Source organism: Onthophagus taurus, chromosome 7, assembly GCF_036711975.1.
Source record: "Onthophagus taurus isolate NC chromosome 7, IU_Otau_3.0, whole genome shotgun sequence".
NCBI classification, from domain to species: domain Eukaryota; kingdom Metazoa; phylum Arthropoda; class Insecta; order Coleoptera; family Scarabaeidae; genus Onthophagus; species Onthophagus taurus.
The window spans coordinates 37,677,704-37,702,169 of record NC_091972.1 but is presented as its reverse complement, the minus strand read 5'-3'; the positions used below and the strand labels follow the sequence as shown (position 1 = coordinate 37,702,169).

Here is a 24,466-nt window from a genome sequence, read left to right as displayed (position 1 = left end):
GTGAACCAAATCAGATATCACAAATCAGTAAAAAGAATCCTCCAAGGCAGTATTTGTCGATTACACTGTAATACCTTGCTAGTTGAAAGACTTTTGAAGACTTAAAATTCCTAATTGTTTTGTAACCACAGTCAATAGGTATAGGAAGAGTCCATTTAACCATCCAATAGAATTTCATTAATTGTTTTTTTTGTCCGAGATCCATTTTTTTTTAATGATGCCCAAGTCAAATCATCATTTCAAAATCACTTTGTATTTCACTTTGTAAGTAAATACATAACTATAATGATATTTTACCTCTATATCAGCAATTTCCAATTAGAGTTAACTACGGACCCTTTAAAATCGTTTGTGTTCGCCATGGACCCCTATACTAAATAAAAAAATTAAATCCCTGGACAAATTAATAAACCGTTTTATACATAAAGGATATATTTTGTTTAATATTTTAACTATTATCACAAGGTACAAAAATAAATAAATTTAAAGCGATTGGTGAACTCGCATTTCTATATTTTTCGACAGTTTAACGCGTAATCCAAATTAATTAATCTTTTTCTTGATTTACTTTTTACTTGAAATTTTACTCGTCGAAAAATATTGCTCACAAAGATATGTGGTTGGAGGGTATTAAAATTTGCAAAGCTTTGTTTCCTAAATTCGGCGATTAATTGAAAACGTAAGCCCAGAAATCAGACAGGTTTCTTTCTTTGAAAGCAATTTGAAGCTCTCCATTGGTAACTAAATTAATAAAATCTTCTCCCTTGACATTCATATCCATATAATCTTTGATAATAAAAGGATTGCGAATCCATGCCTTACTTCTGTTAGGAAGTGGAAAATATTCTCTGAAGGTGCTTTTTAGATTTGCCAAATGACACATGATTAGTTGTGCTTTCTCATTTGGAAGTGTATCTTCAGACATGTTTAAAAATGTCGACAAGTTTCGAAATGGTGGAATCATTTCCGCTTTTGAGTGGATTCTAACATACTTTCAGTTTCAAAATAGTTGCTGCATCTTGTCTTCTACCTGAAAACAATTTATCTTTGCACCTTTTAATTTTACATTCAAATCATTGAGATGAGTAATGTCGGATAAGTACGCCAGTTTGATAAGAAATGTAAAATTATTAAAATTTTCTGTGGAAAGTTCATCAGAGCGATGTAATTGAAAACGTTGTTCTTCCATTAAGAATACATTGAGTTCTTTACGTAATTTCCAAAGTCTTTTGTCATTTGTATGCATTAGCAGTGAAAAAAGTCGCGTATTCAGCGCTCTAATTTTAATAAAATGTATTATTCTGATACACTCATGTAAGACCGCTTTTAATTCTGTAGGAATTCTTTTTGTAACCAATGCTTCTCGATGTATAGCGCAATGGTACCACTTTGCAGATGAAGATACTTACTTTATTCTCGTTTTCAGACCTGTTATTCTTCCGGACATAGCTTTGGCACCGTTTGTGCTTCGACTAACACATTTAGCCAAATCGATTTTATTTTTATTGAAAAACGTATTCAATTTTTCAAAAATTTCTTCTGCATTGGTGTTAATTATGAAATCTACAAAGGACAGGTCTTCAAGAACGACATCTTCATGCTTGTATCTCACACAACACAATAAAACTGCCTTACTAGTTACTTCGGTTGTTTCATCCAACTGTATAGCAAACCAAGGTGATACACAAACTCTTTGTTTTAATTGATCTTTTATGTTTTCTGCCATACTTTGAATTCTTCTTTGCACTGTATTGTTTGTGTATCGCCAATTATTGCATACACCATAATTTTTGCCGCTGGTAATATAAGATCTTCAGCAATAGTATGAAGTTTACCTTTTTGAGCTATTAGTTGACATACCTTAAAGGAGGCCATTATGGCTGAATTGTTTGATGCTGGTATGGCAATGTGGGACACGCTTCTTTGAATGTTCCTCAATTCTTGTTTCTCTTGTTGTTCTTTCTTTTTAAAAAAATCCGTGTTTTTTTTTTGCTGAAACTCTGGGTGCTTTGTTTCAAAATGATGTCTTAACTTAGCTGGTTTTATAGAATCATTTGCTAGACCCTGGCTGCAAATAACACAATGCGGTGGTGTTTTGTCAGATTCCGAGGACAGAAATTCTGTAAAACCAAAGTATAAATATTCTGCGCCGTATTGACGGACCTTCTTCTTGACAGGAAGAGTAGCCGTGTAATTTCGATTACGGGAAAAAATAGTTTCGTTGTTACTACATTTTGATGTCGAAGGAGTCGACCTCGTTTGATCGCTTCTTGTATCACCTAAACAAGTATCGCCACTTACACCTTGATTCCCCGTTTTTTGTAATTTCGGAATCAACCCACGTTCCATTGCTCTATAAAGGTAAATAATATTGTCAAATAAAAATGTCAATATTGAGTTTGGTTACTTCATTTCTTCTTTACACGATTTTTGCAAACCTTCACTAAGAATGCGAACACTTATAGATTTAAAAGAAGAAGTAGAAAGAAGAATTAACGACAAAGTAGTCGCTAAGAAACAAAATAGGAAACTTAAAAATCCCCCAAATGAGTAATATTACCAAAATCCTTACCCAAAATGTCCTAAAAAACGTTACATAGTTCTTCTGAGAGTAATATTAATCTTTAATATAATCTATGTATGCAATATGCAATTAATTAATTTCTTATGTTGTAGTTTAAATTTTTACCTCTTTGTAATTTATTTGCCTACATTATTTTTTACAAATGCGGACCCTTAGGCAGTGGACCCCTAGGGGTCCAGGCACCACTTATTGGGAATTGCCGCTCTATATGATACATAAAAGTTATTTCGGATAAATGCAACAACTGATGGAATTTTAATTTGAAGCAATTGATGGGAAACACACGATAATAAAAAAACTACCAAAAAAGGATTCATATTACTACAATTACACAAACAAATTTTATATTGTGTTGACGACAGTTGGGAATTGGAATTATGAGTTCATTATGGAGGATACCGGTCTAAATGGGATATCAAACGGAGGTCTTTTGGGTTATACAGGTTGTCCCCGATTCATGCTTAAAGGTGCCGTCAACATTTCCTTCTTTATAGCTTTGTGATTCTTGAAGTTATCAGGAAGTTTCATTCGTCATTTCTAACTGTTCTATATGCATAAATTTTCTACTCTTTCAGATATTTATAATAATGAAGTGAAATAAAGGTGTCTGGACACACCTTTAAAGAAATGCTTTTCCACAGTAAACAAAAATTTGGAAACGCATTTGAATGGGTAAACCATGTTTCTCCGATACTATTAGTCATTTTAAATTTTTAAATTCAATGTAAGTCCAACCATATGTTATACTTGAAATTTGATGTACTGAAAAAGGTCTTAAATAAACAAAATTCTCATTATAATTTGAAAAAAGGAATAGATAAGAAGATACCAAGGATAGTAGAATTTAACAGGACTGCTACATATATTGTTGTTTTGTAGCCCACTACGGGTTGGTTGCCCACACTCTACGTCACACTATTTGCCACGCCCAATTAACTGTCATTGAGTTCTATGCGTTTACTGTGTGGTTTTAGAGATTATATGACACGTCTAAAAAAATAAAACTTGAATACTTCTACCAGTCTTAACTATCTCCTAGTAAAGTTTCCCGATTAAAATTTGAACCATCCTGTATATTTTTTTAAAGAAATAGCTTATTGACGTATCTACATAAGAGAAGTGAAGTGAATAGAATTGAAGAATAGTAAAATAATTTGTATCTAATTCGGAAAGTTGAGTGATCCCGTTAGAAGAATGTTGCTTTGTCGTAACAGGAGTTTGAAATTAGACATTTGACGCCCAACAGTTTTTTTTTACAATTCTGTGTTAATTAAGTGTAGTTTGTATTTTTTTTGTTGTTGCTAAGAGACAATAAATTTTGGAAACAAATACAATACAATACAAAATCTGTAGATAAACCTTCCACTAGATTGAACATGCCTCATCGAATTTTGCAACACCTTCAGATAAAGATAAAAATATTTCTCGGCCTTAGTTGCGATGATACTTGGATCTTTTTGTTGGAAATAGTTTCAACGCCACAATACTTTGCCTGGATTTTATACAAATACTTACTTGCGCCTATGTTATTTATAAATAAAACAAAGTTTTTTCAAAATTTTAAGTAGAGTCTTAAGTAGTATCTCTTTACATTTCATTGCAGTCTGTAAATTAAATAGATACTTATTAATAACGTACTTGATAAACGATAACATAGATATTAGTAATTTGTAAATGAAATTGTACACTTTGTCTAATCTTGGTAATTGGTATCTAAGAAAAAAATTACATCAGCTTGATGATTGGATGATTGACATTTTTAAAGAAAACTAACCTTACATAACATTTCTTCCCGGGATGATTGACATTTTAAGTGTTAATATTTTATATATACAAAAAATAAAGAGGCGACGTCCAGTCTATATAGAATACACACCAGCTTCTCGTCGCATGGCTAATTTCTAATGTTTCTACTAATGTTTCTTTATAATTGATTATTCGCGTAAATCGCTCCAAAAAAATTAGAAAGACAAAACTTTAAAAAACTGATGACGGGATTCGACATACGTAATTATTTGACATATTTTACTAAAATCGCGTAGAAATCCACCCAGCCATTTTCGACGTAACTGCATCCTACCAAACCGCAATTTCCGCAAAACTATATGGAATACCGTAAAAATAAAATTAAACAAAAAACAAAGTTACCAGCACCCTCAAAAATAGGGTATTTTTCCATTTAACTCGCGATAAAAGCAAAACCGCGGAGCCGGAAATTTTCAAATTCACACATATTACGTAAAAATGTTCATTACAAAAAACTTTACCGTTATTTTTTCACCGAGCAGTTGGGATATATCGAACTCTAAATTACGGGGCCTTCACTTTTGGCACGAATAGTACTCTATTTTCGTCCCTATTTACCGCAATGATTCTTTTTAAACTTGAATAAAGTATAATGATATCAGAGATAAATAAATCTAGCAACATTGCGAACGTCAATTTAGGAATCTCCGTATCTCAAAATAGGCATATGCCAAATTTTATATAATTTTAGCTACATATTTACAAGAAAATTATACGATTCCAAACTTTTGTTCCATAATGTGTATATTTGGAAGTCAGACCTGATTCATTGACACGAACATGCCTTTAGAACCGCATTTTTTTTTCTGTTAGACGACCAATCTCTAATGGTCGGTAAATTCTTTAAGTCCATAAGAATATTTATTTTCAAAAACAAGTTTATCCAAACTTTTGTTTGATCTTTACCTTTTATTGGTGACGTGATGCCTCTGTAACCCCAGCGAATTTTAAAGTTTGTGCTAATTTAATATTTTTAGAGTTACGTCACTATGAGTCCATGTACCTTTAAATTGGCTGCGTATGCATCCTTCGTTTGTGTTTTTACAGAGATAAGGAGTCCAGTTTATGTGTTATTGTCGATTAAAGTTTATTTGGGGTCGTATTGACACCACGTCACCAGTTGTCCAAGTACTACATCGAACATATAGTACTTTTAAGAGTTCGTTTTGGTGAACCTAATTACGAAGAGATATTAAATAAATGGTTTAACGAGGCGGATATAGAAAGCGAACATGATTCGCGTTCAGATTTTGATATTTCTGAAGAAAGTAACAATGAAGACCTACGTAAAGACGAAAAAGTAACAAATAATGTAGAAATAATGTAGGAATAATGTAGAAAGCATTATTACGGAAATAATCAGTTTAGTGGTCATCACAACCTCTTATACGTAGATCTCGAACTCAAAAACACAACATAGTCTCACATTTGCCCGATCTGGAGGCGATGCAAAAGCTATTGAAAAATCTGCTACACCGTTACAAATATGGACATGATTACAAACAGACGATATGTTATCTGAAATGCTGGAGAACACAAATAAAAAAACTGTTGGAAATGCGAACAAGATATGGGCGAATTAATAAGCTTGAATTAGAAATTTAGGACATGGTAGAATTTTGAGCTTTTTTTTGGACTTTTGTACTACAGCTCCATTTTCAAATCTAACAATCTTTGTTGTATAATGTCTTTAAAAAGGGTATTAGTAAGGTTATGTTGTTTACATTTTGATAATGTAGAAGATCGCCAGCAAAGGAAATAGGAAGAAAATGCGGCAGCAATATCCTGGACGATAAAAATACTAAGAATAGTTGTAACTACTGTAAGCTGATGGCGATGTATGATGACTAACATATGTAAAAACTGAGACTGAGACTTTAAAGAAGTGCAGTATTTACAACTACTTATTTAACTTTTGAACTAAAATTAGAACTAAAAGTAGAACTAACACTAGAAACTTTTGGGTTTTTGCCGTGGGTCCTTTAAGAAAGGGTTTGACGTTTTAAAGGGGTTTGAAAGAACAGGAACAGAAAAGGTTTGAAACGTCAACCCCTTATTTCTTTATGTTATATCTCAAAAATTATCAGCCATGTTTAAAATTTTTCAACGTCAGTATATTCTACTCAAAAAAGTGTCTTCAGAATGTATTAAACCCATTTCTCTAATTGCAAAAATAAACGAAATATGAGCATTTCTTGAAATCGCTAAAATTTGACTATTTGGCTATAACTTAAAAACAAAAGAAGATAGAGGGTTGGTGTTTCCGAGATTAGATTAGTCTCGGAAAAAGAAACCGGGACATGGCACCTACTTTTTTCGTATCTCTTATAGTTTCTGAGATAGCCTATAATAACACCCAAATTTGCCCACCCTGTACATCACCACTAGAAAATTAAATGGAATCGAAAGTGTGGTTTCATAAGTTTCATTTCTATTTTCTTCCCCTCAATTTAATAATGTTTCAGTATTATCTCTTAAATATGGGAGGTTGGAAGGATTTGTTATTATTTTATTACATTTATACTCAGAATAGGTACCAGCCACTGTACCATTAATAAAACTATATTTTTGTATTCATTTTTAATATTTGTAAGGGTTAGAAATCTAATAGAAATTTATAAGATAGTGAAACTTTTTCCAAATCTATTTAAATTTGAAATTTCATTCAACAATTTATAACCAATGAATTCAGATTAATGCTTTATTGGGTGTTTAACAGCGTTTCGGATCATCTCGTAAAATTTTAATTGACTCAAAAGATGAAAATGGGGTACATACATATAAACCTCGTAAACATATTATGATTGCGATTAACATTTTACTGGTAAATTTTATTATTACTTTTTAAAATTGTTTATTTTTCCTTATTTTAAATTTGAAAAACTCCGTATACGTTCATCTACCTGCTAAGAGATGTCGACCGAATCAGTGATCCAAGTGTCTTGGGCGTGTGTACAGTTAAAGTGTTTTCTTCGGACAAATGTGACTAATTTGTTATGGATAGATAACGAAAAAAACACCAATGACATTTTCACTACACCTATAAGGTATTTAGTTCCAAATCCAAACACTATATCTGTATCAATAATTCGTAGTAACACTCCTATTAATGATCTACTCGAAAAGTTGTACAGAAATATCGAAATCGTTATATCTCGACGTTTCTATATTTTATCTTTTTTTTTTCGTTATCTTATTTTATAGAACTAGTAATAGTTTAAAATAACTTCGACGAAAATATTACGTTAATTGAATTAAGAATTCTTTTTTTAGACAAACCGGTAAAATAATATTACTCCTTCCTATAAATAGTAACTTGTTTATAGAAAAACAATTTAATAGCTATCGATTGTTCCAAAAACATAAACAAACTTGATATTGTAGTGTTCGATTCCCTTTTGTTTATTTCATTTATTTCGCGATCGACCGTCGTCTGTTTGTTCAGCTAATCAATAGTCCGTATTCTGCGGAAGTTATCCTGAGATAAAGCGAGTTTGCGCCGTATGTAGACCTTAAGAGATTTTTCAATCTTATTTCGAAACGAACCCCCTCAAAAACCTCGATGATAGCCAATTTTTGAGGAATGCTAAAAGTACGTGACAAGTAATTAACTCTAATTCGTTCATTTACGGAGATAATCGACCTCAATTCTTCCATTTGTCTCTAATATAAACACGCTGACTTAAGAGTTAACCTTAAAATAATCGTCATGTCACTTTTAACGTTCGATATTGCAGTGATTTTATTTTGTTCCAAGGGTGTTTAACTACCCTTTCAGAGAGGGCGCTACAAAATTTTAAATTTTTAACCTAAAACGTTTTGGAATTTTTTTTTAGTCATTTTACAGTTTATATTTAAAATTTCTTAAAGGTGTAATGACCAGGTTTGACTCTACACTCGGTATTAAAATTAGCCGCGCACCAAAATACACTTCCGGTAGGGCTATATACAGCGTCACGACAAAACCGTAGGGTCGTAAATTTACCGCGGTTTCCTGGCATTTTGTGCTCACGTTTTGTACCCTGAAATTGCATATTAAAACGCAATTGCGGAAACAAATTGCGACATTTACTCTACCCACATTTTACTTTATATATATATATATATATATATACACACACGTACACCCGATATTTACGTGCATACTTCATTCGTTGTACTATAAAGGAATCTGGACAAACCTTAAGGGTCATCGAGTGGTTGTCCCCTGCAAATCCCGAAGGGCAAAAATCAACGATTCTCCCCTCTCTTGCTGAAAAGGACACTTCGCTAAGGGCCATTAGATACAATAGTTTATTAGGTTTCTGCCTGAATATAAGATATATCTTTTTTGGATTCTTAAAAGAACAAAAAAGTGGTTTTTGGAGATGATAAGCTAAAAAGTTTAGTAAAAACAATTTTTTTGTCTTGTTTATCAATTCTTGATGACATTTTCTACATCAAAAATGAAATTTTAAACATAAAACGGCATCATCAACTTTAAAAATGCCACCTCCAACTTTAAAAGTAACACCCTTTACTCTTAAAATGACACATTTTCTTTTAAAACTAAGATTCCTGCTTCTAAAATATCCTAAAAGTCAAACAACGTATTCTATTTTAAATATAGAATTTTAAACTTTAAATGGCAGCAACAACTTTAAAAATGCCATGTCTAACTTTAATGACGAAAATGACATATTTTCTTTTAAAAGTGGGATTTCCTCCTCCCAAAGTATTCTAAAAGGATCTCCAACTTTAAAAGTGACGTCAACTTGAAAATTATAAAATAAAATTCTTAATTAACTGCCATTTCTATTTAAGAAATTATATTTTCTAACTTAAAAATGATTAAAATTTTAATCTTCAAATTGTATCATCAACTTTAAAAGTACTTTCTCCAACTTTAAAAGTAACTCTCTCTACTTTTAAAATGACAAATTTTCTTTTAAAGTGCGAATTGCAGCCTCTAAAGTATCCTAAAAGTCATACAACGTTTTCTACTTTGAGTATAGGATGTCCGACTTTAAAAATAATGTCAACTTGAAAATTATAAAATTAAAATCTTAAAAAATTGCGGTATCTATTTAAAAAATTACTTTTTCTACATCAAAAATGAGGTGTTTAACTTCATATGGCGTCATCAACTTTAAAAAGTAACATCACAAACTTTAAAACTAACACTCTCTACTTTTAAAAATGACTCATTTTCGTTTATTCCTGCTTCCAAAGTATCCTTAAAGTTAAACAACGTTGTGTACTTTAAATATAGAATTAGTAACTTTAAAATGACGTCAAGTTACAAATTATAATGTTAAAATCATGGAAAATTGAGGTTTTTATTGAACAAGTTACTTTTTCTACATCAAAAATGAGGTTTTAAATTTCAAATAGCACCATCAACTTTAAAAATGCCACCTCTAACTTTAAAAGTAATACTTTCTACTTTTAAAATGACATATTTTCTTTTAAAAGTGGGATTTCCTCCTTAAAAATGATCCTAAAATTATTTCCAACATTAAAAGTGCCCAACCCAACTTTAAAAGTAATTCTCTCTACTTATAAAATGACAAATTTTCATTTAAAGTGGGAACTCCTGCCTCCAAAATGTCTTAAAAGTCATACAACGATTTCTACTTTGAGTATAGGATGTCCGACTTTAATAATGATATCAACTTGAAAATCATAAAAGTAAAATATTGCAGCATTAAGGTTTCAATTTATGAAATTACATTTACTACATCAAAAATGTGATCTTAAACATCAAATGGCATTCATTAACTTCAAAATGTCACCTTTAACTTTAAAAGTAAAATTCTTTGCTTTTACAATAACAAATTTTCATTTAAAGTAGTAACTCCTGCCTCCAAAATATTCTAAAAGTCATACAATGTTTTCTACTTTGAGTATAGGATGTACGACTTTAAAATGATATCAACTTGAAAATCATAAATGTAATATATTACAGAATTGAGGTTTCATTTTATGAAATTACATTTAATACATCATAAATGAGATCTTAAACATCAAATGGCATCATCAACTTTAAAAAGTTCCATCACAAACTTTAAAAGTAACAATGGCTACTTTTAAAATGAGACATTTTCTTTTAAAAGTGGTAATTCTTACTTCCAAAATGGCCTTAAAGTCAAACAACGTTTTCTACTTTAAATACAGAATCTCCAACTTTAAAAATGACATCAACTTGAAAATTATGAAATTAAAATCCTAAAGAATTGCTGTTTCAATTTAAGAAATTACTTTTCCTGTATCAAAAATGAGATGTTTTACTTCAAATGGCACTATCAATTTTGGAAAGTACCAGCACAAACTTTAAAAGTAGCAATGGCTGCTTTTAAAATGACACATTTTCTTTCAAAAGTGGGAATTCTTGCTTTTAAAGTAGCTTTAAAGTCAAACAACGTTTTTTACGTTAAATAAAGAATCTCCAACTTTAAAAATGACATCAACTAGAAAATTATGAAATGAAAATCTTAAAGAAGAGCTGTTTCAACTTAAGAAATTACTTTTCCTATATCAAAAACGAGATGATTTACTTCAATTGGCATCATCAACTTTAAAAATTTCCATCACAAACTTTAAAAGTAACAATGGCTACTTTTAAAATGAGACATTTTCTTTTAAAAGTGGTAATTCTTACTTCCAAAATGGCCTTAAAGTCAAACAACGTTTTCTACTTTAAATACAGAATCTCCAACTTTAAAAATGACATCAACTTGAAAATTATGAAATTAAAATCCTAAGGAATTGCTGTTTCAATTTAAGAAATTACTTTTCCTGTATCAAAAATGAGATGTTTTACTTCAAATGGCACTATCAATTTTGAAAAGTACCAGCACAAACTTTAAAAGTAGCAATGGCTGCTTTTAAAATGACACATTTTCTTTCAAAAGTGGGAATTCTTGCTTTTAAAGTAGCTTTAAAGTCAAACAACGTTTTTTACGTTAAATAAAGAATCTCCAACTTTAAAAATGACATCAACTAGAAAATTATGAAATGAAAATCTTAAAGAATAGCTGTTTCAACTTAAGAAATTACTTTTCCTATATCAAAAACGAGATGATTTACTTCAAATGGCATCATCAACTTTAAAAATTTCCATTATAAACTTTAAAAGTAACAATGGCTACATTTAAAATGACACATTTTCTTTTAAAAGTAGGAAGTCTTGCTTCTAAAGCGACCTTAAAGCCAAACAACGTTTTCTACTTTAAATATAGAATCTCCAACTTTAAAAATGACATCAACTAGAAAATTATGAAATTAAAATCTTAAAGAATTGATGTTTCAACTTAAGAAATTACTTTTCCTATATCAAAAATGAGATGTTTTACTTCAAATGACATCATCAACTTTAATAAGTGCCGTCACAAACTTTAAAAGTAACGCTCTCTAGTGTTAAAATAACACATTTTCATTTAAAAGTAGGAATTCCTGCTTCCATAGTGGACTACAAGCTATTAGTAAATATTTTTTGTAAAAAAGCCGTTGAACTTGGAAACTTTAAATTTGGTATAAAGCAACCTCCAACAATGTTTTATAGTCTCAAAATGTTTCATTAATTAATTCCAACCCGTTTCGGAGAAAAAACATTTCTTTAACTTCATTTTCAAATAACGTCAAATTTAATTAAACCGATTAAATTTATTAAAATTTTTGGAAAAAGGCGTTCAACTTGGAAACTTAAAATTTGGTATAAAGCAATCTTTAACAATCTTTTATAACTACAAATAGTTTCATTAATTAATTAATTCCAAACCGTTCCGGAGAAATAAGTTTTCTTTAACTTGATTTTCAAAAAACGTGAAATTTTCATAAAACGGTTTATAAAATTTTTTTGTAAAAAAGCCGTTGAACTTGGAAACTTAAAATTTGGTATAAAGCAATCTGCAACAATGTTTTATAGTCTCAAAATGTTTCATTAATTAATTCCAACCCGTTTCGGAGAAAAAGCATTTCTTTAACTTCATTTTCAAATAACGTCAAATTTAATTAAACCGATTAAATTTATTAAAATTTTTGGAAAAAGGCGTTCAACTTGGAAACTAAAAATTTGGTATAAAGCAACCTTCAGCAATCTTTTATAACTACAAATAGTTTCATTAATTAATTAATTTAAAACCGTTCCGGAAAAATAGTTTTCTTTAACTTGATTTTCAAAAAAACGTGAAATTTTGATAAAGCGATTTATAAAACTTTTTGGTAAAAAAGCTTGGAAACTTAAAATTTGGTATTTTCCAGCAATGTTTTATAGACTCAAAATGTTTCATTAATTCCAAACCGTTCCGGAGAAAAAATTTTCGTTAATTTTAAAACATTTATTTTTACATAATACAAAAAATTAAAGTTAATATTTTTTGGTTGATTTTTATAGATTTTAAAACGATTCCGAATGAAACATTTTCTTTTAACACATCATTTCTATTTATAAATTGTAAAATCATAATTACCAGAACTCATTAGACGCATCTAGTTTCTCAATACACATCATGCAATTCCTCAACAAGATGAAATGAAATGAAATGAATGCAAAACAGCATCCTCTGCAGAAGCCAGATGCAGTTAACCTCATCTAAAGTCTGTCTTGTGACTGTGAGCATCTGGTTCTCGAGTCCAAATATAAGCAATCCTGAAACGGTACTATGACGTCATTTAACATGGGTTACGGACACTCAAGGTAACAACTTCGCTCAGTCAATTAGGTACGCTGTTATGGTACGGTTAAACCATTTCGTTTCATCTGCGGTTCCCTTTCGACTTCTGATCAACGTGTCGACGACAGAGCTTTTGAACTCCCCACTAAAAACCAAAGTGAATCACGAACTTTAAATAACTGTTATGTTTGGTAGTAAGCGTTAGATTTCTTCATTTATAATCATGGATTGTGTGCGTCTGTTTTAAAAATTTTCTTGAATCTAGATTTATGTCTCGAAAAAATTTGTAATTGTAAGAATTTGGTTTTGTTTGCTTTTAAATTTTATTGTGTTGTTATTAAATTTTGTTTGTGATTGTGTACATCAGCTTTTTTGTGCATTGGTTTTTGGAATATTTAATTAAGTAAAGGTAAATTTTTTATTTAATTTTATTTTAGTGAAAGTGAGTTGCTTATTTAAAATTAATTTATAAATTTCCTGTTATTCGTATCACTCAACCACAATTTTTGTCGTAATCTATTTTCCTCAACCGAACCTATATGATAATGTAGTTAAAAGTATTAAATTCACTTCATCGTCAAAGAATGACTAAAAATTAATTCTCAAAATTAAAACCTTTATTTACAAATTTCTCGCTATTTATATCGATGTTCACAGTTAAGTCGAAAAATAAGGCGTCCTTGTCTGGTTGGTGAGTTTATATGCTTATATTATTTCGAGGGTTAAGTTTATTTGAACTAAACTCGAAAATAATTTCGTTGTGTCTGATGAAAATTTTATTCCCGAAATCGATTCTGACAAAAATTCCCCAAAATTTCACTTTTCAACGATACATACAAATTGTAATCAAACAAACAAACCTATTTTCCGAGTATATTTTTGGATTACGAAATGTAACAAGAATCGAATTTACGAAAAGCGCACGTCTAAAAGTAACCCGGGAATCGAGAACATACATTGACCTCAGGGCTTGATATATCGCTCGATTTGTTCCGAATGCAAAACAAAGCCATTATAATATCGTAGTCGTTAATAAAAATTCCACGGAAACGCGGTTGATAAAAATTAAAAAAAGAAAAAAAAACTAAATAAGCGATGCGTTGTGCGAGTTATATTAATTTTATTATTACGGATGGCAACGGTTCATTTCGATCGATGTTTATTTGGTAAAAGGAATGCTTCTGGTAAAATGAAAACAGTTACGTGACCACTGTAGGTGACAGAGTCTACCTACTTATATGGAACCACCATATGCTCAATGAAATTCCATTATTAACGATCGAGGTCATTTAAAAATATTAAAAAAAAAACGAATTTGAAATGATTTTTTTGAAAGATACACCAATTTATTGAGTTAACCAATTGAGTTTCATTTTGCCATCTTATATCGGTTTTAATATACATCTGATATGAAAGACTATTTGATATCCTTTATTACGAATTTTCACAAGCATTCGATAACAACGTGGTATACAACTCAACTTTTCTTCTCAACTGTGTGCTTTTTTAATTAATTCTTATTTTCCTGATGGTTTTATTCATAATCTAATCAGGGATCACACAACAATTCATTTCTTACACGTTTTATAAACACTGCTAAAACTGAGCTTGTAAATTTATTCAAGGATAACAAATATACCTAAGACTGCCTATAGTTATAGAATGCAAGCTTTGAGCACAATACGTTTATGATTGGAAAACTGTTATGAGTAGCATCATAAATCTCTCAATTAGTTGGCAATTAAAATTTTGACAAAACATTTCGAAGAACACTTCATCATCATTCTTCAGTCCTTAACATCTACTGGTCAACATAGGCCACTCTCATTTTTGTCCAGTTCTTTCTATCCTGCGGACTTTGTATTCAATTTGTCGTTATTTTTTTGATATCAGTCCAGCGTGTGAAAGCTGGATGCCCTGGATAGCTGAAAGCCCAAGGTGTATGTACAGTCATGTTCAAGGTCAAACGCTGTTGTGAGATCCGACATGCTGCTGGTTAAACGGGCTGAGCCGAGCGCACACGAAGCTCGTGGCTCGTAGGCGTTCGGCTCAGCCCGTTTAGCCAGTCAAGCCAGCGGCATGTCGGATCTCACAACAGCGCTTGACCTTGAGTGTGCATTTTCCGTGAACATGACTGTACATATGTAGTTTTCTGAGAGTTGTTTCACTAGGAACTAAGGTCGTCATGTATTTTGGTTTGGTTGTGTTGATTTAGCTAGATCTATGTGCCTCGGTGGAGGTCATACAACATTACATCTATCTCCTTAAAATTGTCGGAGAATAAAACTATATCGTCTCTGAACTTTAAATTTGTTAATCTTTGCCCGTCAATAGTAGGCCTCTTTCTTCCTAAGCAAGTTTTTAATACTCATAATCAGTTTGCAGTAAGTTGTTTAAGAGATAACGCATCACCTTGGTTCGAACTCCTGGTAACTTGGCCAGGATTTTTGCTTTCATGTAGTTTTATTGACACGGTCGCATCTGTATATACTGGTATCCTGCAACGATTGTATAATACGTCACCAGCATACTATACATGTCCCCAAAATCAAAAATTTAAGGGATTTAAATCTGGTAAATGAAGTGGCCACGAAACAGGACCTCCTCGGCTAATGCATTAATTACAAAAAGTGCTGCTGCTCCATTGTGCATAAAGTAGCAATGTTGTAGTATTTTCAAAGGTAATTCACCAAATGACTATGTAAGTTTATTTTGTAAAAAATGTATGTAAGCATCGGCTGTCAATCTCTTTGGAAGAAAAAATGAAGCTAATAACTGGTCACCTATAACTCCGGTACATACGTTAACACTGAATCGCCACTGATGATGAGTTTCTAGTATTGCATGGGAATTTTCATTACTCAAAATGTGCGCATTATGGATATTAAAAATTCCGTTTTGAGTAAACGTTGCTTCATGCGTAAACACAATGTTTATGGGAAAGTCGACGTATGGCCCACCTACAAAAAATTAATCGTTTTTTCATCATTTTCTGTTAAAGCTTGAACTGTGTTGATGCTGATTGAGGCATTTTCATCAATTCTTCTCAACCCTGTTTCTTCTAATTCCACATAAAGGGGTTAATATTATAAAATAATTATGTTAAGAATAGGTAACACAACTAAAATTTTGAATATCTCCATTTTTCGGTTCATTTTTTCTCTATTTTCTATCAGAGAATACGATGGTGAAGTATTGTACAATCGTTGCGGGACAGCCTGTATATTGTGTATTACCTTCGTATATTTATAGTCAACTCAACATACGTGAAGTGCGTCCAAAATGGCTTTAAACTACTGAATCCGACTGTTTGTTCTCAAGTTTGGTCGTTAGTATTCTTGTGAGGAGTTTATACAGGGTGATTTATTAGCTCACCATCAAACTTTGACATGATATCTAATCCAATTACCAAAAAAAAAATGTTAATGAACATATGTGCTATTTCAATTATTTACGAAATTATAACACTTTAAAGTTTTTTGCAGCGAATTCATTAATAGTCAGTAAAATCAAACAATCAACAAAAACAAAGTTGTCATTGTAATATGTCAGTTTGCAGTAAGGTTTAATTATTACATACAAGAAGAAACTCAAAATATACGCTTATAGCACTGAAGAGTATGCTGATATAATTTTCGTGTATGGTTCTTGCAATGGAAATGTTCGACAATCTGTACGAGAATACCGAGAAAGATTTCCACAGCGTCACTTGCCATATTATTCAGTTTTTAGCGATTCTTTCGGAAGACTTCGAGAAACAGGTAATCCTGCTCCAGCAAAAGCTATTCGACCGCATGTAGTTAATGTAGAGGACGAAGAAGTTGTAATTAATGCTGTCATTGATGATTAATAAGTCAACATTTTACATGGCGCGAATTGAACCGCGAAGTCCTTCATCCGTATGGTAAACAGAATGTTCAAGCTCTACAGCCACGAGATAATCAGCAAAGGTTAGCATTTTGTGAATGGTTATTGCAGCAAGATGCCCAAAATAATGACTTCATTTCAAATGTTCTCTGGAGAGATGAATCATGTTTTACACGAGATGGTATAAATAATTACCATAATGAACACCTCTGGGCATTACAAAATGCGCATGCGATTAGACCAAGGAAATTTCAACAACGTTTCAGCATCAACGTTTGGGGTGGAATATTTAACAACAATTTACTAGGTTTGCATGTACTTGATGGACGTTTGAACGCTGTAAATTACAGATTTTTTTTGAACAATATACTTTTTGATTTACTTGAAGATATACTTCTTAATGTAATTCAGAATATGTGGTACCAGCACGATGGTGCCCCACTTCATTGCGAAGGAGTAGTCGAGTGGTTAAACCAATATTTTCCAAACAAGTGGATTGTTAATAATGGTCCAGTTGATTGGTCACCTAGATCCCCTGACCTTAATCCATTGGATTTCTACTTATGGGGTCAAATGAAACAAATTGTGTATCAAGTGGAAATTAACACACGAGAACAGTTATTAAACAGAATACAAATGGCTGCTACTGAAATAAGAAATCAACCAGACATTTTAATACAGGTGAAGAACTCTTTAATTCGTCGTTGTGAAGCATGTACTCCAGCAGGAGGCTATTTTGAATAATATTTGTAATTTTTATGTGTTTTAAAAAAAAATGTAGCAGTTAATTATGATATAAAAATTAAAACTGTAAAGTGTTATAATTTCGTAAATCATTGAAATAGGACATATGTTCATTACCATTTTTTTTGGTAATTGGATTAGCTATCATATGTTAAAGTTTGATGGTGAGTTAATAAATCACACTGTATAAGTGTGGTATTAGAAGACTTGTTGGTCTATAATTTTCTAATTTATAAAGATCTCCTTTCTTGTAGATTATTAGTGTGACCTTAGAAGCTTTTTGCTATCTGGTTGTTACTGTACTGTTAGAAAGGCACATATTGAATAGGTGGTTTTTCGTGTAAGTATTTCTGGCTCCGCTTCTTTCATGATATTTTCTTTGTTTTGACTTTTTGCCAGCAGTTAGATTACCGTAAGGATCTCATCCCTTCTTGTTGCTAACTGTCCGTTCTTGTTTTTGACTTTGATACTTGGATACTTGTTTATTTCTCGCATTTCATCCACTCTAGTAATTATCACTGTGTTCCCCACTCCTCATCTCTTTTCTTTTCTGTATCACTTCCTTGATACTTTGTGTTTTGTCTCTAGTTTTGAGACAGAATTTGTTTTGCCCTTCTATCAAGGTAGTTGTTATCTTATCATTCAAGTCATTAGTGTTATCTTCCATATCCGGTTTATTTACACTGTTGGCAATAAAATTTCGGAAGCAATCGACATTTACCGGTGCAGGCATGGCCTGTATGGTCTACAACCATGTAGAGTGTACATGGTCTACAATCGTTATTTCTTCCATCTTCTACCAAAATTCTGGTTCAAAAAACTATTCATTTTAGAAGTGTCTGGCCTCATTTGTTCTTGCTAACTGAGCCAAAATATCCTAGTGGTGCTTCTGGGGGGTTAGGTTTGGATAATAATATAAAGATAAACTGTGCATGCTGATTGACAGTTAGACAACTAACTTTTGTGGAGTACATTTTCAGTGATACAATATTTGTTTTGTGGGGTTTGCGTATAATAAAGCGAATTCCTCCCTGGGATCTGTTAACATCTCCCATATGATATAAACTATGTTCTGATTTTAGGTTTATCACTTGTTCACCTCCTCTTTTTACTTTGCTTGAACCCATTATGTCCCATGTTACTCTTTCTAGCGCGTATTCCACTTCGGCAATTCTTTTTTCTTATTTCATTGTGGAAATTTTGGTGTAGACACTGGTGTGTCGTAGATTACCGTAGATTAGAAACATTACGTTAGACCCTTATCACAGAATAACTAGAAAGGACACTGGGGGTATCCCGCCAAAGCTGATTTTTGTGCGCCTGTGCGGCTTCGCCATGTTTTCGAAGAGAGAGTAACTTCACATGTGTTGTTTAAACGCTTATATTTATAACATGTGCTATTGTTTTTTGGTATATTTGTGGTGAGGGATTAATATAACATTAAATGAATTCTAAATATCATTATGTAATTTGGTCGTTTTATTAATTTATCAATTTTAGAACATACAGTTTTCGAAAAAATTTTGTTAATACACGATAGCGATATTCTTTTGCATTCTCGAACGATTGTACTGTTTTTAATGGTAATAATTTAATGGTAATTGTAAAAGTAATTACTTTTAATGTAGTTAAACCATGCTGTTGAAATATGTAAGTCATTTATTCATTTTAAGTCATTTGATAACTTAATATTTTCCATTAATTCAGTTTCAATCATGTCTTTAAATTAGAAGAATGTGTTATAATTTATCTAAAATTATTATATAAAGTTCGAATATTCATTTATAATTATAATTAAAAAATGTGTTTATCTAATTTACCTTATTTTTTTCTTATAAAACTCCTACATGAATATTTTTATTTTTAATAAATATTATTTGATATTCTTTTGATTATACATTAAAAGCGATTTCCTTCTAATGCGCACCTTGGTTCCTTTCTTAAAGATGACGGAATTTAAATCGATGTCAAAAATGCGGTTTCTCCAATGGTTCGAGTACAAGGGTGTCTGTTTATGGATTCTGGGAGTAATCCCTCAAATGGCTAGAATTAGGTGCACGGAGATATAGAGCTAAATTCATCGATAGAGGTTATTGGCTATGCCTAGGTACTCCTTTGATGATGACAACGTGAGATAATAGACAAAGAATTTGGTTTATGCATGATTTGTCTACTTCTTATGTTGTCATTTAAAAACGTGATATGATAACTAATGGATTAGTCGTAATTTTACCTGATTAATGCATTGAATTGTGTATTAAAAAATCTAAGGCCATTTTGGACAGTTACTTTGAACGTTATGTTGTTAAATAAATATCTTTATGCCCAATATCTCTATAATAATATTATCTTATACTGCACTTTTTATGTTTATTTGGCGAAAAATGCCGTGCAATTTCGAAACGAAACAGAATTAGCCCGTGATTTAACGGCGTATTATTTGTTAAAAATGTAATTTGCAAAACTTATTAGGTTATTAACTTATAAGCATTAAAAGATTATTACTTTTTATTTAAATACATTTGATATTTGACACAAAAAGAATTATTGTATCATTCACTATATTTGCTTCTTGCAATTTTCATAAAATAACCCTGACTCATCAGCATTAAAAACAGTCATGGCGTAGAAGTTTAATAATCTCTAATCAACTCTAACAATATAGAAAAGAAGAAATTATCTAGATCAGAAGAGTTTCCATGTAGTTGAACAAAACAGATGGCTAACAAAGGAGTTGTTGGAAAGATTTTGTGCATCATCCACAAAACTTTTCCAACGGTTCCAACCTTTGCGAAAAAATTGTGGCTTAAATGCTTACAAAATCCAGCTCGTACAAAAATTAATGCCTTACAGTTGGTCAAATTTTAGCTGGCCAAAGTGGAATTTTTCAATTCTCATAAATGACTTAATAGGTGTCATATTCCTGGTCTCGATAGGCACGGTTCTTCAGTTGTAATGTTGATGATAATCGTTTATTAATTTTGTTTCTGTGCGACAATTGTTACGACCTAAAGGGTCTTCTTCGTAGGAACGACGTCAAGGAGCGAGTTACAAGTTGAAATGGAGAAAAGATCTTATATTATAATAATAATAATAATAATGCCTTTATTAATAAGTCGCAAAAAAAAGGAAAGAAAATAATAATACACTTTTAGAAAATAGACTTATTTTCTGGACGAAGTTCAGTTTGGTTATTAACCAACTGCTCTTCTACTTAATCCAGAATATATAGAAAATATATATATAAAGCAAAAATGAGAATGTTTTTAACAATACTAATAAACAAAATGAAAAAAAAAAACAAAATAACAAAATACGACGACATGCCATTATAAAGCGATACATTAGTAACTCAGAATATAATAAAAAAAAAATCATGATGACTCAAGCAGGAGGGAGGATTTTAATTTACTCTTGAACGAAATACAGTTCAATCCTATAAGGTTCATAGGTAGATCATTGTACGTTTTAGCTATCTGGTAGGAAAAGGATCGGTGCGAGGCGCGGCATGGTACCGTCAATACATCTTTCCTCCTTATATTAATGTTATGGACATCGCTTCTGAAAGATATAATGGTCATATTTACGAATTCCGTAAATAAACCTCAGACAACCGTTCTGAAGGTTCTGGATACGCCGCCCACTCGCCTCCGTTAAATTTAGACCATAAACAACGTCGCAGTGATTTAATTTGCTTAGAACCAAGCTATCACACAGCATAATTTTTAATTTTTTACTTAAGACATCCCTATGGGCATACAAGAGACGCAGGGCGCCATACCCACCCTTCAAGCACCTGGCCACACATGCTCCTCAAACCTCAACTAATGATCCAATGTGACTCCTAAAATTTTTATATCATCAGAAACAGCAAGAGGTTCGCCATCCACCACCAATTGACCGGATATCAAAGGCTTAAACGCTCTCCTTGTGACACTGCCGCAAAACAGAAGAACAGAAGACTTAAATGGATTTATTACAAGTTCATGGCGTTTCGCAACATCAGAAAATAATGCTATATCTGAGTTAAATTTTATGCAGGCATCAACCCAATTATTTGGATTAAAATTCAGCAGAAGCTGTGTATCGTCTGCATACAAGTGAATCTGCGAATGCTCGAGAACCTGGTCAAAATCAAATGTATAAATAGAGAACAATAGTGGCCCAAAATGGACCCCTGAGGGACTCCACGAGTAACAGACAGAGCGCTCGACACTTGACTATTAATCTTCACAACCTGAGACCTGTCCGACAAAAATGACTTTATCAAAATTGCAGCTTGATTTCCAAGACCAAAATAATTAAGTTTAGATGCAAGTGTATTATGATTTATTGTATCAAATGCTTTAGTGAAGTCCAACGATAACAAAAGTGCGGCTTGCCCGGCCTCTCTAGAAGCAAATACATCATCAGTAAGGTTCAATAAAGCTGTTGCGCAGCTGAAACCCGAACGAAACCCAGATTGTTGATCTGGCAGTATACTATACCTTTCGCAGTGTGCTCTAAGTTGCTTTTCCAAGACTCTCTCTAAAATTTTTGACATTACTGGGGGGATACTGATCGGTCTAAAATCCCTTAGGGCAGAAGGGGAAGATACTTTAGGTAATGCAATTACTTCAGCCATTTTCCAGGCATCCGGAAAAACTGATTGATGAACAGCAGCGTTTATTACGTGAGTAATATAAGGAATGAGAAAAGGGGTACACAAGTCAACCATCCAGATTGAGATACCATCAGAACCCACCGCTGCAGTTTTAATGTTATTAATTATTATAGATACTTCATGTTCATCAACAGGTATAAAAGCTTGCATTATCTGCACTCTAGGGTTTACATTATTTTGATAAAATATAATGATATATTAGAAAACGAATTATAATAACTATCGTGTAATAGGAAGTTCATCTCTAATAACAATCTCAAAGTTTTCTTGAAATGAAGAATAATTTTTGTATAAATTAAATTTGTAAAGCACGTTGAAAAGTGAGGTTGTAAAGTGTATTAAACAAGGATCATCGTAAAAAATGAAACAAACAAGTAAATTAAACAAAAAGGATGAATTAAATGAAAAACTCGATAAAAAGTATGAAAAAAAGAATTTAAACCAGTAAAACGGTATCATCACGTGAAGCGTGAAGATGTGCTCCTTGACGTCGTGTCTACGAAGAAGACCTTTTAGGTCGTAACAATTGTTGCACCGAAACAAAATTAATAAACAATTATCATCGTGACCTTGAATTTTTATTTCTTAACAACAATACGATGAACATGGAATCCCAAATCGCTAAATTAAAGTAATGTTTTGAGTTCTGAAATCCAGAAAGAAATCTTAAAATATGGTTTATCTTTATGCATGGATCAAATTCCTAGTGTTGTTTGCATGTTGGTTAGGAAAGTTGTAATTAACACAAGGAAGAACCTTCTGCAAACACGCATATGGGAAGAAATATGAATAAAATTTGACTAGTTGTATGCTAGCATCAACAAGATATTATTGCATGATTTAACCGCAATGAAACATGCCCTTCGTCCTATTCGTTTTCTTTCCGAAAAAGTTCAGGTTATACACGAAAATCATCCCGAGCAGATACAAATTTATATCTGATCCATATGTTATTAATATCCTCCAGTTATTTTGTCGTTTTTAAATACTTCTAAAAAAAATTACCACCTGATACATTACTTTTTTCAGAAATTCATCAGGAGATACTAATGAAAGTAAGGAAAGTTTAGGTTTGGAATTTGGTAATAGTGATTACCGGATTTGGAGTGAAATTCCAAAAACCACAAACATTATTTGGTGTGCAGAATGAGTTAGTCTACTCTACTTGGTAATCATTATTGAAAATTTGATTTCGCATTTACTCTTTATTCTAACCAGCTTCTTTCACTACATCCAACACCATTGCAATTGTACTCCCTTTCTACATTAAAACTGGTTATGACTGAATATGTTTAAATGCTATTTTAAATAATTTTTAATAAATAATCGATGGATAATTAGATTAATCATATCAAAATAGAACGTGTACTAAAATTGTTGAGGATTCTTGAAATATATAGAAGTCATCTCGATAAATATTGTGACTTCAGCAACTGAGTCAATTTAGTAGAAAAGAAAAATCACCCCACGAACACAATATTTACTTTATTAAAATCGCAAACATTCCACCCATCATCTCTCATTCTCCTTTTAAGTCGCCCATTGAAAATAGAAAGGATGTTATTCTTGCCATCACCATCTACACATCTACATCTCTGTATTTCTAATTACAAAATAAGCAGTTCCTTTTTTATTTCATGTGATTGACGCAACGAAAATATTTTGACTTCCGTGGACCTTAATCCGGAACGATACCCATCTAAAACCCGGGTGGAAAGTCCGCGGTATAATCAAGATATCGGGGGTGGTTGGTGGTGGGTTTTGGGGGTTGTGTTCAGACGTGGTGGCGGCGCGGCGCCGACACTAGGCGCCCGACAGGCGGCTGCCGGCGCTCAGTCTGTCAGACAGCATCCTGGAGCTATCTGGTCCGTCCGGGTCGACCGTGGAAAACCCGGATGCCGAGATCGTGGGGGCGGTGAAACAACCCCACGACAGAATAGGAGGGGGTGTGAGTGGGTAAGAGGGAAACGCGTATGTACACAACCCAACCCCTCACCCTTCTAAAGGATGTTGTGCTCTAACCCCGCGCGAAATTATTTTCTCCCAAGAATTATAATGGGTTTTATTTTGATCGTCGTGTTATCTTAGATCGTATTTTAGTTATTGTGATTAAAGTGTTACATAAATTTCTTTCAATAGAACCAAATC

The 24,466-nt window shown here is 32.1% G+C and overlaps 1 protein-coding gene and 1 long non-coding RNA gene across 7 annotated transcripts in view; both read left to right on the top strand.

The window, feature by feature from the left end:
* The first annotated feature begins 2,379 nt into the window (after positions 1-2,379).
* LOC139430821 (uncharacterized) lies at positions 2,380-3,338 on the top strand. Its single transcript, XR_011641187.1, has 3 exons — positions 2,380-2,611; positions 2,677-3,051; positions 3,160-3,338. It is a non-coding gene; the product is annotated as an uncharacterized lncRNA (long non-coding RNA).
* A 3,983-nt stretch (positions 3,339-7,321) lies between these two features.
* The window catches only part of LOC111415355 (Talin_middle and talin-RS domain-containing protein rhea), a 78,083-nt gene continuing 60,938 nt past the window's right edge, over positions 7,322-24,466 (top strand). For 4 of the 6 annotated variants that reach the window (XM_071197676.1, XM_071197678.1, XM_071197679.1 and 1 more), the window contains exon 1: positions 7,322-7,437. The gene's annotated coding sequence lies outside the window, so the exon portion shown is untranslated. Of the gene's footprint in view, positions 7,438-13,060; positions 13,454-24,466 lie in introns of those variants that run through there. The other 2 variants (XM_023047003.2, XM_071197677.1) reach the window with 2 other exon arrangements.